The sequence below is a fragment of the Aquila chrysaetos genome, chromosome 21, assembly GCF_900496995.4.
Source record: "Aquila chrysaetos chrysaetos chromosome 21, bAquChr1.4, whole genome shotgun sequence".
Taxonomy (NCBI): domain Eukaryota; kingdom Metazoa; phylum Chordata; class Aves; order Accipitriformes; family Accipitridae; genus Aquila; species Aquila chrysaetos.
This window is the reverse complement of record NC_044024.1, coordinates 9,129,681-9,139,461: the sequence shown is the minus strand read 5'-3', so window position 1 is coordinate 9,139,461 and position 9,781 is coordinate 9,129,681.

Genomic DNA, 9,781 nt, shown 5'->3' with positions numbered 1-9,781 from the left:
AACTCCATAGAAGGAAGGGTACTATTGGCTTATTGATGAAAATTTCATTTTCTAAAAATGGCTACACGCTCATATGTCATCACCTTAAACAAGGAGTTGATTTAATGAGCGTAGTAGGTATTTACTGTGACCTGAGAAAAATCATATCCCCAGTCAGCACAGACTTATGTGTCAGGAAAAAATTGTCATGCGTCATCTTCAAATAGGAGTTGCCAAATGATCAGGTCTTGTTGATGAAGTGTAATTACTGATACTTTGATTCCACATCCATCTTTGCAAAGGTTTCCTGAAGAGGTTAATTTAAGACTTTTATTATCAAAGTTGATGTTGGGAGTAGTTTCACCACATGGCTTTTGATGCCCTGGAAATAATTACTGGATGCATGTTTACTTTATTTGCTGTATGCTTTTTGTTTTTTAATTCAGTCAGCTGAGATCTTTGAAGGAAGTGCAGGATATAGTTGAGGAGCCATCTCTGTTTCATAGATATGACTTCTTATTGGAATAGATGGTCACTGAAATCTTGGAACAATGGAGGAGGGACTGATAGACACAGGAGCAAAAGGCTTTCATTGTCCTTGTGTTGTGTGACGTTAGGGCAGAGTAGCGAATACTTCAAGAGCTCTCATCCTCGCTTAGACAAGCTCTACTTATTCTGCCATATGTAAGAGATTGCAGTGCAAGCACAACAACAGTAGTTATCCTCATGCCTAGATCAGATACCCCATATGGTAAATTATTTTCAAGCATTAGAGACAAAGGGGGATGCTGTGAACTCTGAAGGCTCAGCTTGTCTCTCTGCTTCCACGCATCTGTTCAGAACTCAGGGTTAATAGTTTAAACTGGAAAATTAATGGAAAAGGGAAACTTGGCAAGCTTCTAAAAGAAAGAAAGATCAAATTGTGTCAAACTAATGTTGCTCTTTCTACACCAAGGTACCAAGCTTCTTGAACAGAGGAGAGGCAGTGAGCACAGTTTTACTTTAAGTGACTCTAATGACTTTCTGTAAGAAAGTAGGGGAATGTGGTCTAACACCAACTTAAAAGTGAGGTTATAAAAACCTGTTTAGAAAACGCTACTCAGAGTAATTATTAATCATTCACAGTCAGACTGCAAGGATGTATTGAGTGGGATTCTTTACAGTTCTTCTCTGATTTGATGTTTGGTATTTTCATTAACAATTTAGATGGCATATGCTGATTAAATTGTAGGGAGCACCAGACTTGAGCTAACCACTGACCGAGTAGAAAACAGTGACAATTCAAAATGAACTTGATAAATTCAGAAGAGTTAGAATGTGATTCAGTAAATCCAGAAATTGATTTGACTAATGCGTATTTGTACACTTCAGCAGAAGCAACAATCAGCTGAACAAATACAGGATGGGACAGGACAGGCTGCTGGGGTAGCACTTGTACAGAAAAGTTCTCTTGGGGTTACAGCCAGTCACCAGCTGAACATGATTCAAGAGCATCCTGTTCCTGAAAAAAAAAAAAAAATAATGTTGTGGAATGTATGAACAGGAATGTAGTCTGTAAGATACATGACGTGGTCCTCCTTCCTCATGTGGTAGTAGAAAGCCTTTCTTGGAAGATGGTATCCAGCTGTAGGCACTGCACTTCATGAAAATGTGGAGCAGCTGGAGATAACCAGAGAAAAGCAATGAAAGGGATGGCAGGATGTAAGACTGGGCTTGTTTCAAGGTGGTGGGAGAGACATGTTTTCAAATCGAAGAGGTAGCTGCAAAGGAGGAAATAAATGCTTTCCCTCACTGCTGCAGGTAGGACGAGAAAAACAGATTACATTGCAGCAGGAGACAAGCATTTAGCTTAGACATCAGAATGGGCAGTTGGCATTGACAGCAGGAAGAGTTAAGCTCTGGAATACCTTTCCTGGGCAGGTTGTGGAATCTCTGGAATTTGAGATTTTAACAGAAAAGTTAGTGGGCACCTTATGGGACTGGTGCAGATGTGGGTTGGAGGTGCTGGGGATAAGGCTAACTGTGCCTTAAGTGCCTCCCAGCTTGTATTTCTTACGCTGCCCTCTCGCATTTTCACACTAAGGCCTTCTGCAAGGGAGTCGGAGAACTACTGTTCTGGACCAAAATGCTGCACTGGCAGAGCTCCTGAGCTTGATCTCAAGGCTCACAGCCATGTGTTTCCTTTTTCATCTTTTCTTTTAAAATAGCAGTTGTGGTAATAACAACATCTGTGGGGAGACTGGCATGCTCTTGTGGAGTGGCCCACGTCTGCATAGTTAGTACAAACTTTCCGACACCACCCAGCGTAAGGCACTCTCCATTCTTCCATTTCACATTTTTGGGAGTACTTCAGCACTCCAACTTTTTGAGTGAATGTGTCCCACACCTTGAATGTACATTTCTATTGTGTAAGCATAAGCAAAGTGACAGCAGTACTTTATACAAACATACGTGTGGGATTAGTGCATACAACTCCTTGATGCTTCTTAATTGCATGCATACATGCACTGGGCTGATACAGAGTTTGGAGTGACTGATCTCTTACACTGATGTAATTATTGTGGCAGGAATCTTAAATCTTTATCTGGATTTTTGCCAGAGATGGTCTCTTGCTTTGTTTAAACTGAGTTCTCTGCTTTTATTTTTCCTAAAAAAACATTCCAGCTGAGAAGAGAGCAACCAGGACTGGTGCTGCCCTGCTTTTTCTTCCCTGAATAGATGTGCAGGTTGCTTGGCACACGTGCAATATCCTATTTCACACGGCCAAAAAAAATTCCATATTCCTATGCAAAGACTCCCATCAAGCTGCTGCTTGCCAGTGGAGGGCATTACAGAGGCTTGGGGCAGGGGGAGGAAGAAACTTACTCCCTAACCGTACACTAAAAATAGGCTGATGCTGTGCAAACAGCTTTGCTGTGAACTTCCTTCTGGCATGCAGCCATGCAGCTGCCTTATAGTTTTAAGCCTAGATACCTCTCCAAAACAAGAAGTCACTGAAGTTAAACGCAGTCAGCAACGGTTTTAATCTTATTACTCCCTGCTGTGTTGTATCAATTTTAGCTTCCTCCAGAGTGCAGGTAGCTTACTTGGGTTCTAAGTTCAAATTTTTTTACTTAAACCATGGTTAAGACTGGCGCTGGCAATCCCTGAAGTCTGCAAAGTTCAAAGCAGGGAGGAGGCCTTTAATCTAAAACTGAAATTCTCAGGTGACACATCCAAAAAGTGCTTTCCTGCAGAGTAAGAACTGCAGTAGCTGGGCTGCAAAATGTTTTTAAACTCTCCAAATTGCTGTTAACTAAACATCCTTAAATCCCAATGTGATGATGTGAAATTGGAATGTCAGTTCCTTAAATGAGACTAGTTTTAAAAGAATAAACACAAGACACAAGGCTGAGCGACAGAAGTAATTCATTTGGGCTTGAAGCCTATGAGTTATTTGGTTTTGCCATATTTTCCAGTGATTTTTACCTACCTACTAGTGCCAACACTTTGCCCTCAAATAAATCACATCGTGTTCTGTACATTTTGACTATGAAGACTGATGTTTCAATGTAAGTATCAAGCTTCCTTGATCTTTGTTTCAATAGTTGTTGATTGTTTAGACATAACAAGATTCACATTTTCCTTTATCATGACTTCTCATTTGTAGCAAGAATCTTGTTTTCTAAGACAGTAATTAAATCACCGGATCATTTTGAGCTATTTCACAGGAATGACTGAAAACACAGTAATTTTGCATAACTGTTTTTTCCCCTCTCGATTTTGTATTGTCAAATACTCAGCTTTTATTTGAATCCTCTGTATCCAATTATCTGATTTGTGCGGCAATTAAGCAGATGATCAGTGTCGTACATTACATTCTTTTAAAACTCTCATCAATAACAGGACCACACTAGTCTGTAAATTTGTAATTTAAGATATGCTTGGCGGGAGTTCAAAGAGACAGGAGCTCTAGTCTGTCTTACTTCCCCTTGGAAAGCTTTTCTGATGCTGCCAAACAATATTTACACCAGAAGGGAACAGAGTTTTGGAAAACTTTTCCAGACTCTGAAGAAACCAAGCAACCTGAGACTTAGATAAGCCTTGGTGAATTTAAAAACTCTTGATGCTATCACTGTGTAAAACTTGTATTAGCCCATCAGATATCACAGATTTGCGATTTGAGGAGTGGATTTCAGTTAATAGATAGAATTAAGAGTAGAGGTTTGGCAAAAAAAATGTTATTTGAAGCAAAATTCTCCTATTGTCATCTCTGTTGAGCACTTCATGATATCTTATATTTCTGCAATTATAGGTACAGGTGCTCTGTCCTGCAGTTAACTGAACATACTGTTTGCTAAATAGGGTCAGTGTCTGGAGCCATATAGGTTCAAAAAGCATCAAGCTTGTTTCTTTTTCTGGGACCTTCAGCTTTCTAGCTGTCTGGAGAAAGGGTTCAAATGAGGTCCTGTTTTCTCTGCCCCAGAAGAAAGGTTGTTTTCTCCCCTTGCTACAGGGCCTGGTGGTCCTTTTGAGAACAGTTTTCCCCTTCCAATGTCTGTCTCATGGGGGTTTTTGAGGACAGATTTCTGAAGGGGCTTTCCAATGGGTCAAGCAGGATTCTGGGTGGGTGTCAGTACACAGGAATTCTAGCTCCCTGGTCATTTATCTTGGGACCCTATAAATTCACTCATTTCCCCTTTTAAATATAAACTGAGTTCTGAAAGCACTCTTCAACTGAACTATCGGACTCTGTCCTCACCAGTCATCTCATCCAGTCTTGCACCCTTAACGCAAATCAAGATTCAGGGTCTGGTGTTACTCCTAGAACAGCGTTTAGTATTTGAGGATCTGAATGACAATTTTGCCAGCTCATACCATGCAGCTCCAGAGGTCTTGTCTTGCAAAGGAGAAGGGAGTCCTGAAGTGCAGTTCCCTCCCAGCCTGGCGTGTGCTTCTCGTCTCTGCTTCCCTTGTAATCTGCCCAGAGAAGATTTCTGAGATACTTGAACGGCTGCCACGATCTGCATGGGAGGCAGGGACCTTGGCATACGAGCTCTGCCACCTGATGCCTAGTCTGCATTGAGACAGCGCCAGCTGGATCTGCAAGCCTCGGCAAATACAGCCTTCTATCAGCGAGTTACCTGATCGGGTTGCTGCCCTGTGGCCTCTTGCTGGTCTTCCTCATTCTTCTCCCCTGTTGCTGAAACAGCCTTGCCACCTCCTCTTGCCTTCTCTCGAGTTTCTGTCCTCACGTGACAGCCTGTTGGCCCCTTTGTGCATGCTGGTATCAACAGGTTCCAGATTTTTTTTTTTAAACAATTCTTGCGTCTGGCTCACCTGTGTGTAGCTGTACAGACACCTCTTCTGAGACATGCGACACAGCTAGTCTTTAGAAACGCTTCCTGGGGTTTGCAGGCAGGTCCTGCACTCAGGTGCCTGGTGAAAGCAGACTAACCTTTTCATTCCTCAGAAAGCAACTGAGCAAGGGGGAGAACCCCTCGTCTCTCCCTCACTCCCCCTTCCCTGGTGGGAAGACGTCCTGCCAGCACCAACTGCCTGCTTTTGGAGTCGTCCAGCCTTCTCTCAGACTTCAGTTGAAGGTACGGTACAAACGAGCTTCCAGTGCAGGTATCCTGGGCTGAAGTCCTGCTGCAGGGTTCTCTTGGTTTCTTGCTAGCATACTTTCATCTAAACATTGACTGAAAAAATGGAGGCTGTGTTAACTAAGTTGCTGGCTAAAATAAGCTGCTCGACTTTAGCAAGAGCACTCCCCATGCACAGCCCATCTCCCAGAAGTCCTTTTACGCCTGTGTAGTCCTAGGAGTTTGCTGCACATGCATGTTGCAATGTGGACATCTGTCCACTCCTGTGCTCCCGGAGACCATTTAATTTTGAGTAAGCCAGCAGAGTAACGTGGCTGCCATCAGTCACGTTAACTTTGGTGCAGTTTACACTGAAATGTATCACACAGAAGCTTCTGGGTCACCCAGGTACCTTGTTGATGCAAGTGCTGCTGAATGAGGGGAGCAGAAGAGTTTTCCTTCTTACTGGCACGGAGAAAACGTACCTCTCAGTAATGCTTGCTGCACACTGAAGGAAGGAATCTGATTTTCATAACTGGTCTTGGCCCTGCTCTTCGTTCTGCTTTGCATTTGCAAGGGATTGCTGGGGACCTCAGGTGACCTCTTCACTGTGAGAAGAGCAATGCATGCGGTCAAAGGAGATGGGTGGGAGGAGTAAAAGGAGGTCAGCCCGGGCTTTACGGTGTCCTTGCGCACAGGGTTTTCGGTGCCACGTGACAACGTCCCTGATAAACGCTGGTGGTTCCCCTCGTGTGGCAGCAGGGATGCTGCACGCACCTGCAGCGAATGGTTAGCGTAACAGCTTTGAAGGCTGCTCTGCAGCAAGCACAGAGCTATTGTCATGGCAAAAAAACCCTCCTGGTTTTTTACCTTTTGCTGCATGAAAAGTCAGCAACTCCATCAGGCTGCGTTATTCAGTGAGTCACGCTGAGCTTGAAAAACAGCTGTTTCAAACAAACAAAAAAAAAAAAAAAAAAAAAAGAAAAATATCTTCCTGGTAGTTACATTGCTCAGGCTTCAACCTTTGCGTCAGGACAGGTTCAAACAAAAACAATGTCCTTTGGGCAGGTCTCCAGATTTCAGGTGTGCCTTCCTCCCCCTCCAAGCCACTTCTCACATCTCTCCCATGCCCAGGGAGCAAGTTCCCCGGAGAGCGGGAAGAGGAGCAAGCCCAGACGTCAGAGCCGTTGGGGGAAAGGTGGGCACCCCAGGTGCTCGATCACGGCAGCGGGGCTCGGGCTACCGGGAGTCTTGGGAGTCTTGGGTGCCTCCAAGGGCTTGAAGCCGCAACGGCGCGGGGTTGTGCTTCAGGTCCAGCAGCACTGAGCCCGTGCCAGCGGCTCTGCTTCAGTGACGGGATCTGCCTCTGCTTGTTTTCTGCCATTTTAAGATAATCCTTGTTTAAATTTCTGCAGGCCCTTAGGCTAGCTGGACCTTGGCAGCACGCTGGCACTCAGTAAATCCCGACGGGCAGGACTTCGGTGTGTCTTTAGGTATGCGTAGTGCCAAGCGCCAGCCTCTCCGCTGTGTTGTGACAGACGCCGTCGCATGTCTGGTCCTGCTGAACCAGGACCACTGGCATAATTCTTAACGGATGTCTGCAAACGAAAGCCGATAAATGCCATAAATACCAGCCCAAAGGGCGGTGTTGTCTGCAGCAATCCAGGACGGCATTTCTGAGGATGGTTGGCATTTTGTGGTAAGCCAACACTGAGTGTTTTGTAGTAATTGTGTAATTCTTGTGTCAGTGACCATTCCTTGCACTACTGAATAAAGAGCAAAATGTCTGTAATTCCTCCAACCCCCCCACCTAGAATGTGAAAGCCTTTTTCCTACAAAGGTTGACAGAGGCAAAGATGTATGTGAAAAAGGAAGTTACCTACAGCTCCAGAGGAGTGCATCTGGTCAGAGGATTTGCTTATTTTCATTTTGATAAGTAAATTGTTATTTATTAGCTGAGCAGGAAGAGAAACCGTGGTAAACTCTCATCATCCAGGAAGTCCCAGTCTTGAAACAAGTAAGTAGATAGACACCACTTTCCAAAATCCCTGGAGAGTGTCACCACTGAGAATCAGTTTGATGACTAATTTCTGCAAAAGCGGAGAACAGGAATAACATTACTTAAAAAGGTATTTTGCAACAAACAACATCTATTCCCTATTTCTTAGGAAGGGTGTGTCTCTTTTAAAATGTTTTGGTACATCTGGCTTCCTCTCCCATTTGAAACATTAGGCTAGAAAAATAATTTTAGGCTATTCAAATTACTAGTCAGAGTGGAGGGATTTCTCTGTAGCCATGAGGAAGATGGGATGCTTGCATGCTAAATTCATATTTTGGTGAATGCTCTATGTATCATCTAACGAGATATTCCTTTTTGATTTTTCTCTTGATTAAAAATGTTGGTGATCGTCTCAGGACTGGGTTAATATGCCTTGAATTCTCCATTTTTTTCCCATTCTGTCTACACAGACTAATTTCTGGTCACAAGGGAGTCCTGCTGGTCTCAGTTGTTAATCTGCTGAAAATTCGTTGTGCTCTTTGCTTTTTTAGGAGGCTTGTCTTGTGAAAAAAACAGCAGATAAATTTGGCTAATTCCCTGTCTGTCACCCAGCAGCAATGGCAAAGCTGGGAGGAAAAAATGGGGGGGAAGAGAGGGATTGGTGAATGGGCGGTGACCTGAAGATCTGACTCGGAGCACACTATTTCAAGTGTTTCCAAATGACAAATACTCGATTACTGTCTCCAGGTATCCTGCCACTGGGGGCATGTGGTTACCAATCAAGGTTTTTAAAAGTCTGTTAATAAAGTTACATACAACTGGTGCTCACACAGGCCATGGTTCACTGGGCCTGGGCACTGAGATATGTCTTGCCTGACTGGCAACAGAGGACAAAATAATCACGAAATCAGGAATCTACTCAGAGACAAAACATATTTATTAAATTATTTTGCCTTCTAAAAAGCTGTGCATACCAGAGAAAAAATCAGAAGATTGGCTCTCCCACCTTATGCATCACCTAGCCAGAAAATGTGCAGCTCCCAGATACCTCTGAACCCCCTTCCTTCACCCTGCTCTGCAAACCTCAGTGGCCCCTGTACCCGCAAGAACAAAACTGGCCATCTACTAAATCTGTTGCTGATCTCAGCTAACCTACTTCCTGTAATATCAGCAAATATTTCTGCTTTTGTAAATCTGTTCTTCCCTCCATAACGGGGTGCCAGCAGATCCAGGAATGCTTTGGATCTAGGAATGTGCTGGTTGGCAGGAGGAACAAAGAAATTGCTCACCCAGAAGGGCGAAACAGGACTAATGCTTTTGCCCGTTGGGGAGAAATCGCACAGAAGTCAAGCCTACAACTTTTGCATGCCATCAGAAAGGTGCCGTTGGATGCTACTTTTAATGGCAGACATTGATATCGGTCATTAACGAGAAATGTCTTCAGTAACTAAAATAAAATCAGAGCCTGAAACACTTCTGCGGTTGCATAGCCTTTTGACAGATATTGCCCGCTGCCCAATAATGTCAGGCTCTCCCTGAACTTGACAGGGCAGCTGCTGTTCTTCCCAGCCTTCTGGAAATAGGCCAGCTATGACATGTTCCTGATATTAGTTAGCTGCAGGGCGTATTTCATTCTGCTGCTCTAGGCAATTTGATAAAGGCTCCTTCCTCCCACTCCAGAGTTAACCCGCCCAAACTGTAGCTGAACACCTAGTTGCAACAATACCACATTTGTTAGAGATTGTGCCCATTTGCTTAGCTAAAATTTGCTTAAATTGGTTGTTTCATACAGGGGGATGCTTAAATTTATTTCATCGTGTTTTCTGAGCCGACAGTAATAATGTTAGATGTGTTATCAGGAGCTGATTGCTACAGCTCTTTATGAATAAAGTTATTTTTAAGAATCATTATCCTTTTCTTGACACCAAGTATTTATGCAGCATAAAATAAAACTTGGTCTCCACCCCTCAGAGAAAGAAGGGGAAAGTCTTCAGCTGATACCTAATTGTGGAATATAAGAAACCATTAATTTCCATTTGCACTGCTGTATTGTCCTTAAGTCCAGACCTACAGGAAAAGTTGACACTAGGGTTTTTTCTTCCCCATTTGAGACCACTGGAGCTATCCAGGCATTTCCGTGCTTTCTGACTATTTTACCTCAAGATGAAATTTTTCCTTCAGACAACTAAAGATACGGACAGCAGGCACAGTTCAGCCTTATCTTACACCAAATGGAAAG